The sequence below is a fragment of the Oncorhynchus nerka genome, unplaced genomic scaffold (assembly GCF_034236695.1).
Source record: "Oncorhynchus nerka isolate Pitt River unplaced genomic scaffold, Oner_Uvic_2.0 unplaced_scaffold_1261, whole genome shotgun sequence".
Lineage (NCBI taxonomy): Eukaryota > Metazoa > Chordata > Actinopteri > Salmoniformes > Salmonidae > Oncorhynchus > Oncorhynchus nerka.
This window is the reverse complement of record NW_027040080.1, coordinates 100,885-111,467: the sequence shown is the minus strand read 5'-3', so window position 1 is coordinate 111,467 and position 10,583 is coordinate 100,885. Positions and strand designations below refer to the sequence as shown.

The following is a 10,583-nucleotide window of genomic DNA, read 5'->3' as shown; positions in this document are numbered from 1 at the left end:
AAGACGGCTATGTAGCTAGCTATGTAGCTAGCTACGATCAAACAAATCAAACCGTTGTACTGTAATGAAATGAAATGAAAATGTGATACTACCTGTGGAGCGAATGCGACCGGGTTGTTGAGTGAGGAAGTTCTATTCGGTAGACGTTGGCTAGCTGTTGGCTAGCTAGCAGTGTCTCCTACGTTAAGGACGACAAATAGCTGGCTAGCTAACCTCGGTAAATTAAGATAATCACTCTAAGACTACACACTCTAAACTACACAATTATCTTGGATACGAAGACAGCAAAGACAACTATGTAGCTAGCTAACACTACACTAATCAAGTCGTTCAGTTGAGTGTAATAGTTTTTTACAGTGCTGGTATTCGGAAGACGGTGGACGTTTGCTAGCTGGCTAGCTGGCTAGCTGCTGGGCAGATAGCAGTGTAGACTACGTCAGGACGACGAAATACGATAATTACGCAATTATCTTTGATACAAAGACGGCTATGTAGCTAGCTAAGAAGAAATTGCTAAGATTAGACAAATCAAACCGTTGTACTATAATGAAATGTAATGAAAAGTTATACTACCTGCAGACCGAAGCGCTCGGATGCGACCGCTCGCTCCAACCCGGAAGTTGCTCTTGTGAAGCGGGAAAACATTTTGTGTACTAAAAAAATATATATTTTTTTAACTTCTTATGGCCAGGTGGGACGGTAGCATCCCACCTGGCCAACATCCGGTGAAATTGCAGACCGCAAAATTTGTCACGAATATTACCGAAGGTGACTCCCCTTCTTGTTCGGGTGGCACTCGGCGGTCGTCGTCGCCGGTATACTAGCTATCGCCGATCTGTTGTTCTGTGTTCCTTTGGTTTTGTTTGTAATTTGGGTTTCACGCTGTCATAACAAAATTCAAACTACAGAATTATAAATATTTAACTTTCATAAAATCACAAGTGTAATATATCAAAATAAAGCTTAACTTCTTGTTAATCCAGCCGCTGTGTCACATTTCAAAAAGGCTTTACTGCAAAAGCATTCCATGTGATTATCTGAGGACAGCGCCCCGCATACAAAATCATGAAAAACATATTTCAACCAGACAGGTGCATCAGTCAGAAATAGTGATATAATAAATGCCTTACCTTTGATGATCTTCTTCTGTTGGCACTCCAAAAGGTCCCAGATACATCACAAATGGTCCTTTTGTTCAATAATGTCCTTCTTTATATCCATAAAAACTCAGTTTAGCTGGCGCGCTTCAGTCAATAATCCACCCAGTTTCCCTCCATCAAAATGCATACAAAATGAATCCCAAACGTTACTAATAATATTTTCCAAACAAGTCAAACAATGTTTATAATCAAACCTTAGGTACCCTAATACGCAAATAAATGATTAAATTTAAGACGGAGAATCGTTATTGTCTTTTCCGGAGATAAATACCAAAGAACTCTCATCCACGCGCTTGGAAACAATACAGCCAAAATGGAAGCCATCTAGAAAAACTACAATTTCTTGCTCATTTTTCAAAATACCAACAAGAAACTCTTTCTAAAGACTGTTGACATCTGGTGGAAGCCCGAGGAACTGCAATCTGGGAGGATTTCACCTTATAATAAAAGAGACAGCCATTGAAAACAGTGGTAGGCTTAATTTCTTTGGGTGGGGGGGTATGGTTTGTCCTCGGGGTTTCGCCTGCCATATCAGTTCTGTTATACTCACAGACATCATTTTAATAGTTTTAGAAACTTTAGAGTGTTTTCTATCCAAATTATATGCATATCCTAGCTTCTGGGCCTGAGTAACAGAGAGTTTTCTTTGGGCATGCTTTTCATCCGTACGTAAAAATACTGCCCCCTACCCAAGAGAGGTTAACAGCACTCTATTTTACTCATTTTTCACAAAATAACATTCATAGTTAAATAATTTCGTGAGTGACTCATCTCAATTTGTTTGCTGCTTGGCTAGATTAACAAATGTATTTACCACTTTCTTTATTCATTTACCATGTTTTTAGTTTCCTGAGAACTAATGATGGATATTGGCATATCATGTCACAGAACACGCTGTTGCTTGACATTACAGTTACACCAGATGGTTCATGCCAGAACACACTCTAGGCCAGGTATTGAAGTTGCAACATACATCAGATCCTCCTTCTACAGGATATTGGCAAGTTAAACATAATTATTTTCTGCTATTTTCTGCTGAAATACAAGACAACATGGCAGCACACATAACACACTAGGGATTAATGCCAGAAACCGGGATCCTGAGATTTCCTAACCAAGCTCCCTCTCGTTTCCTGTGAAAATAGAACTTTACCAAAAAATGGCTGATTCTCCAAAAGTTTCTGTTTCTCCAAAAGTAATTGAGAAAATAGACATTCGCAAAATTGATCCATAAGATGTTCCACTGACAGTCGAGAGAGCAAGTGATTGCCATGTTGATAAGCAGTCTCTCAGTCACATGAAAGGTCCAATGAATAACATTTTCTGATAATACAAAACCAAGGAGGCTCATGGTTCGCACCCCCTTCCATAGACATACACAGTAATTATAACAACTTCTAGGGACGTCCTCCAACCTATTAGAGCTCTTGCAGTCATGAACTGACATGTTGTCCACCCAATCAAAGAATCAGAGAATCATTCTAGTACTGAAAGCATAAGCTACAGCTAGCTAGCACTGCAGTACATAAAATGTGGTGAGTGGTTGAGTCAAAGAGAGAGAAACACAGTGGTTGAACAGTTTTGAACAAATTCATTTCTTTAAAAATGAAGTAGAAGCTAGAGAAAGAGAGAGATAGCTATATTTAGTTGTACTTTTACTTGTATTTCTAGTATCTATGTTGGCTATGAAAGTTATTTTTGCTTGTTCACAGACAGCTCATATGTTCTGCACTGAAGTCCACAAACGAAGGGCAAAAGGTGAACGCATAGATAGTTGCAAGAAGGAATACAACAATGAAAGTGATCATGCTGTTTTCCTTTCTTTTTTAAGGGGTGGATCAGCTTCATTATTGCATATAGATTGTGGCTTCTATCAATGTAATTGTCTGCATAATTTCAAATCCCCATAGATTTTTTAAAATAAATATATAAATATATATATTTATTTTCCAATATAAATATATATATTGTTTTTTAATATATGTTCCTTTATTTTTTTCCCTACCCTACCACCCCTTCCTGAATTGGAGTGAACTAATGGACGACAACACTAAATACTTAAACTTCCAGCTTATGAATACACCTACTATTTCAACAGCATTGGAAGACGGCAGGGTAGCCTAGTGGTTAGTGTGTTGGACTAGTAACCTGAAGGTTGCGAGTTCAAATCCCTGAGCTGACAAGATACACATCTGATGTGCTACCCCTGAACAGGCAGTTAGCCCACTGGGCTGTCATTGAAAATAATAATTTGTTCTTAACTTAATTTTGAAAAAATAAAAAAAAATAAAAAAACATATGGAGATGTGGATTACACTATTCTCTACTCGAGTAGCAGCAGTTTGGCTTTTGAAAAAGCTCACAACTTTTAACATCATTCAACACATCATTCAACACCATCCGTACCATCTGAAGCTTGTTCATAATTCCTCTAAAACAAATGCCTAGTATTTTCCAAAGCTAAACACTCTGAAACCATGTCATTACTACCTCGGATGGACATTCCATGGAACAAGTAATAACATTAAATTATTTAGGAGATCAGTGGATTAGAATTTGAGCTTCACACCCCATGTAGAGAAACTTGTTGGTAAAAGCAAGCTGCGTATTGGGCTTTACTACGGGCACAATTTTGTTTTTCCTTTGCCACCATAAAGTAGATGATTCATTGTACTTTTCCATCTGTGTTGGACTATAGTAATACTATTTAAGGTCAAGCCTCAATAAATACACTGAAGGCTCTTGACTGTATCATGTGATGTCTACATTGCTGTCGAGTGGACATAGCTAGCAACACACAGGCTATAACACTGGTACATTCTTATATAGAAAGCCATTTTAGAAAAACTGTAATTTTATCTGTTCTCTATTAGCCCGAAATTAAAACACTTACAAGCTCAGATACCAGTTTTAAGCTAACAGTCCTGAACAAATGTACAGAGCTTGGAACAAGTATTTTCACTAATCAGTCCCCTTGTATTGGAATTCCCTCCAAGCCAATTGCATTCAGTTTTTTTCTGACTTGTGTTGTGTACATTACTGACGTGCAGCTTGTTATATTTATATATGGTTCATGTCATGTGGCTGTTTGTCTGAAACTGATGGGTTGAGCCTACCAGACGAGCTAAATTACTTCTATGCTCGCTTCGAGGCAAGCAACACTGAAGCATGCATGAGAGCATGTTCCGGACGACTGTGATTACGCTCTCTCGTAGCCGATGTGAGTAACCTTGAAACAGGTGGATTACCAGGACGTGTACTCCGAGCGTGTGCTGACCAGCTGGCAAGTGTCTTCACTGACATTTTCAACCTGTCCATGACCGAGTCTGTAATACCAACATGTTTCAAGCAGACAGCCATAACTGTGCCCAAGAACACCAAGGTAACCTGACAAAATGACTACCGACCCGTAGCACTCATATCTGTAGCCATGAAGTGCTTTGAAAGGCTGGTCATGGCTCACATCAACACCATTATCCCAGAGACGCTAGACCCACATCAATTTGCATACTGCCTCAATAGATCCTCAGATGATGCAATCTCTATTGCACTCCACACTGCCCTTTCCCATCTGGACAAAAGGAACACCTACGTGAGAATGCTATTCATTGACTACAGCTCAGTGTTCAACACCATAGTGCCCTCAAAGCTCATCACTAAGCTAAGGTCCCTAGGACTAAACACCTCCCTATGAAACTGGATCATAGACTTCCTGACGGGCCGCCCCCAGGTGGTAAGGGTAGGTAACAACACATCTGCCACGTTGATCCTCAACACGGGGGCCCCTCAGGGGTGAGTGCTCAGTTCTCTCCTGTACTCCCTGTTCACCCATGATTGCATGGCCAAGCATGAATCCAACACCATCATTAAATTTGCCAATGACACAACATTGGTAGGCCTGATCACCGACAACGATGAGACAGCCTATGGGAGGAGGTCATAACCTGGCAGTATGGGGCCAGGATAACAACATCTACCTCAACGTGATCAAGACAAAGGAGAAGATTGTGGACTACAGGAAAAGGAGGGCCGAGCACGCCCACATTCTCATTGACAGGGCTGTAGTGGAGCAGGTTGAGAGCTTCAAGTTCCTTGGTGTCCACATCACCAACAAACTATGGTCCAAACACAACAAGACAGTCGTGAAGAGGGCACAACAATGCCTATTCCCCTTCAGGAGAATGAAAAGATTTGGCATGGGTCCTCAGATCCTCAAAAGTTAAACAGCTGCACCATCGAGAACATCCTGATTGGTTCCATCACTGCCTGGTATGGCAACTGCGATTGGTTGCATCATCGCCTGGTATGACAACTGCTAGGCCTCCGACCACATGTTGCTACAGGGGGAAGTGCATACAGCCCAGTACATCACTGGGGCCAAGCTTCCAGCCATCCAGGACATCTATACCAGGCGGTGTCAGAGGAAGGCTCGAAAGATTTCCAAAGATTCCAGCCACCCTAGCTTTTTTTTTTATTGATACTCCTTAATTATTTGTTAGTTATCTATTTTTCCTCTTTTTGTTTTTTGTCATTTTTTTACATCCATTTATTTTTTGTAAATACTTTCTTAACACTTATTTTTCTTAAAACGACATTGTTGGTTAAGGGCTCGTAAGTAAGCATTTCACTGTAAGGTCTACCTACACCTGTTGTTTTCGGCCTATGTAACAAATACAATATGATTTGATGCTGCTGTCTTGTTCCAGGTCTCTCTTGAATATGAGATTTTTATTTTAACGAGACTAACCTGGTTAAATAAAGTTTCAATAAAATAAATAAAAGGTGTAATGATTGGATTCATAAATGTGTTATGAATGGATTATGGATACAAAGTGCTACCACCATTTATAAATTCAAGTCTATCCAAGCTCCAGGTCACAGATTCAGATGAAATAACTAGGAAACCATAATATTGACTGAAGTTTTGCCTGGAGGGAGGTCATCAACTTCAGGCTGTGCATGACTGCGGTTACCGCCATGGGAGTAATGTCATTTGGCTTGTTAATCGGCTGTGAGAGGTGTGGATGGGTGGGGCAGGTACAGTATCTGCAGAAAGAGTATAAAACAGGGCTGCAGAGGGCAGAGAGACACCACACTACTACTGACGTCCAGAAGACATCATCCAGATAAACAGCCATCAATCAGACAGCATCGTCCAACTGAAAGAGGTATGTTTGTTTTCACTGAGAATCTTCTTTGCAAAGGTGTATAGGAGTGCGCAGGTGTATACAAGTGGACAGGTAGGAATGGATGGAGAGGTGTGTGTGTGTTAACAAGTTGTGCTCTATGTGCTTTAGTAAAGGATGAAGATCCAGAGTATGTTACTGCTGTTCGCTCTAGTGGGTGTCCTGTTAGCAAGCTCCCTCAATGAAGATAACTCTGAGGAAGGTATGTCTTGTTTGTAAATGTGTACTACTTTACTGCCCGGGTTTAATCTGATAAAATCTAGTAAAATGAAAAATCTTTCTTCCTCAGCTCTCCTGCAGGAGGATGATGTAAAAGATGGAAAGGCTGCCTTTTTGGCAAAGTTGGCTACTCTGAAGACCAGCCCCTCAGAAGATGAAGCACCATGTGAGCTATCTATCTATCTATCTATCTATCTATCTATCTATCTATCTATCTATCTATCTATCTATCTATCTATCTATCTATCTGTCTGTCTGTCTGTCTGTCTGTCTGTCTGTCTGTCTGTCTGTCTGTCTGTCTGTCTGAAATGTTTAGCTGTTAAAAAAGGTATTTTCCATAATGATGATTTAAACTGTATTCGACAGTGTGGGGAGAGCTTTGGAACATAGCCAAGGGCCTTATTGGGTGAGAAGCGACCAGCATGGGGATGCCAAGGATCCTTTTCAGTCTCCATATGGAATCAGCTATCACCTCTGAAGTCATCACTAACATTACCTCAGTGAATCATTCCAACATCCATCCATCAATGATTGTCAAAAAAACAAAACAGTAATACAGTTCATTGGTACTTTGGTACTGAGATGAACTCATCAACATTCTGAAGAATATATGTTTTATCCATGAACATGTAATTTATGTCCTGACACATGAGAGTTGATTGGTCAAGTTAGTGGATAAATAATTGTATGGTTGTATTGTCATATTATGATCCTCCAATAAACTGTCAAGCATAAGACATGTTTAGTCGTTTTTTATTAATCTTACATGTTTAGCAGTATTTCAATTACATCATACATGTTTCATAATATTGTTTTATTTCGTGTTTCTATTCAGTATGAACAACGTGAACTTGACCATAATACAGATGCAGTGCATGCAGAGCAAATTACATCAGATTACACTGGGCAGTAATGGTAGTACACATATCCACACACACACACTAGACGTACCGTCTGGAGAGTTAGCTTCATTGAGTGAGCTTGATAACAGCAGTAACATATCCTGGATCTTCTAATAAATCAAATCAAATCAAATGTATTTATATAGCCCTTCGTTGGGCTGATATCAGCTGATATCTCAAAGTGCTGTTCAGAAAGCCAGCCTAAAACCCCAAACAGCAAGCAATGCAGGTGTAGAAGCACGGTGGCTAGAAAAAACTCCCTAGAAAGGCCAAAACCTAGGAAGAAACCTAGAGAGGAACCAGGCTATGTGGGGTGGCCAGTCATCTTCTGGCTGTGCTGGGTGGGGATTGTAACAGAACATGGCCAAGATGTTCAAATGTTCATAAATGACCAGGTCAAATAATAATAATCACAGGCAGAACAGTTGAAACTGGAGCAGCAGCACGGCCAGGTGGACTGGGGACAGCAAGGAGTCATCATGTCAGGTAGTCCTGAGGCATGGTCCTAGGGCTCAGGTCCTCCAAGAGAGAGAAAGAAAGAGAGAAAGAGAGAATTGGAAAGAGCATACTTAAATTCACACAGGACACCGGATAGGAGAGGAGAAGTACTCCGGATATAACAAACTGACCCTAGCCCCCCGACACATAAACTACTGCAGCATAAATACTGGAGGCTGAGACAGGAGGGGTCAGGAGACACTGTGGCTCTATCCGAGGACACCCCCGGACAGGGCCAAACAGGAAGGATATAACCCCACCTACTTTGCCAAAGCACAGCCCCCACACCACTAGAGGGATATCTTCAACCACCAACTTACCATCCTGAGACAAGGCCGAGTATAGCTTACAAAGTTCTCAGCCACGGCACAACCCAAGGGGGGGCGCCAACCCAGACAGAAAGATCATATCAGTGACTCAACCCACTCAAGTGACACACCCCTCTTAGGGACGGTATGAAAGAGCCCTAGTAAGCCAGTGACTCAGCCCCTGTAATAAGGTTAGAGGCAGAGAATCCCAGTGGAAAGAGTGGAACCGGCCAGGCAGAGACAGCAAGGGCGGTTCGTTGCTACAGAGCCTTTCCGTTCACCTTCACACTCCTGGGCCAGACTACACTCAATCATATGACCCACTGAAGAGATTCTTCAGTAAAGACTTAAAGGTTGAGACCGAGTTTGCGTCTCAGCATGTAATAAGCTACATCCTGAATTCAAAATGGGGAAAACATTTTTGTCACTTATCAACACACATTACCCCCATAATGACAAAGTGAAAGCATGTTTATAGATATTTTTGCTAATTTATTGAAAATGAAATACAGAAATATCTCATTTACATAAGTATTCACAACAAATGTTGGAATCACAGTTGGCAGTGATTACAGAGTCTTTCTGGACAGGTCTCTAAGAACTTGCACACCTGGATTGTACAATATTTGCCAATTATATTATTTTCTTAATTCTTCAAGCTCTGTCAAATTGGTTGTTGATCATTGCTAGACAACCATTTTCAAGTCTCGCTGTAGATTTTCAAGCAGATTTAAGTCAAAACTGTATCTCGGCCACTCAGGACTATTCACTGTATTCTTGGTAGGCAACTCCAGTGTAGATTTGGCCTGGTGTTTGATGTTATTTAGTTAATTAATAACTTCCCCATGCTTTTTTTCTATCCATGTACTAATAGGTTCCCTTCTTTGTGAGGCATTGGAAAACCTCCCTGGTCTCTGTGGTTGAATCTGTGTTTGAAATTCACTGTTCGACTGAGAGACCTTACAGATAATTCTATGTGCGGGGTACAGAGATGAGGTACATTTACATTTACATTTAAGTCATTTAGCAGACGCTCTTATCCAGAGCGACTTACAAATTGGTGCTTTCACCTTATGACATCCAGTGGAACAGCCACTTTACAATAGTAAAGGTAGTCATGTAAGAATCTATTATTACACACAGAGTGAGTCCATGCAACTTATTATGTGGGACATTTTCACTCCTGAACTGGCTTGTCATAACAAAGGGGTTGAATACTTATTGACTCAAGACATTTCAGTTGTTCATTTTTAATTAATTTGTGGAAAAGAATCGGTAAAAAACATATTTCCACTTGGACATTATGGGGAATTGTGTGTAGGCCAGTGAAAAATATCCATTTAATCCATTTTAATTTCAGGCTGTAACACAATAACATTTGGAAAAATTTGAGGGGTGTGAATAATTTCTGAACGCACTGTAAATATTTTGTTCTAGAGTTTGTGAAGCAGCTGATAATACTGTCCACTGCTGATGCTGAAACTTCGGATATTCTGAATATTGATTTGCTATTTTCCATAGGAGTGAGAGTTGTGGTCTTGTTTGAAAATCCTTGAGACAGTTCGCTGACAGAGTCTACAAGGACATTTTTAATAGTGGTGGATATAAAATTACAGTCCTGAGTTAGAATTCAATTAACTTTTAATTTGGGATGGTTTTTGGACTTTTCAGCTTCTCTCCTTGTTTGTTTGTTGAGGTTTTCCCAAATAAAAAATCGGACAACATTTTCAATAACAAAATGAGGTCTAACAAACAAAAACCTGATAGAAAAATAATTTATTAAAATGTTGTAAGTACAGGAAAATTTTGCTCAGTGGGAAATCAATATCCAACAAGTCAATGACAACTGTGTTGCAACTGTTAATACAAATTAATTACTTAAAAATCATACAATGTGATTTTCTGGATTTTTGTTTTAGATTCCGTCTCTCACAGTTGAAGTGTACCTATGATTAAAAAAATACAGACCTCTACATGCTTTGTAAGTTGGAAAACCTGCAAAATCGGCAGTGTATCAAATACTTGTTCTCCCCACTGTATATCTTTTTTCTCTGTATATATTTCGTTTTTATGTTTTTATATTTTTAACCTCCATTTCTACATACTCTCCTGCAACCCACCTCACCCAATTTGGTATTAATCCACTATTTTCTATACTTTAGAACCGGATCCCCCAACAAAAGCTAGCCAGCTAACTAGCTACTAGCTCGTAGTAGGTTAGCCAATGCTAGCGGTCATCAGCTAACCTCAGCCCGGATAACTCCTGCCAGTCTGCACAGCGCTATTCAACCCAGGGCATATCGGACTGCT

The 10,583-nt window shown here is 40.1% G+C and overlaps 1 long non-coding RNA gene across 1 annotated transcript; it reads left to right on the top strand.

Moving 5' to 3' along the window:
* The first annotated feature begins 6,249 nt into the window (after window positions 1-6,249).
* LOC135569013 (uncharacterized) lies at window positions 6,250-7,289 on the top strand. Its single transcript, XR_010462801.1, has 4 exons — window positions 6,250-6,328; window positions 6,458-6,548; window positions 6,636-6,731; window positions 6,932-7,289. It is a non-coding gene; the product is annotated as an uncharacterized LOC135569013 (long non-coding RNA).
* The last annotated feature ends 3,294 nt before the right edge of the window (window positions 7,290-10,583 follow it).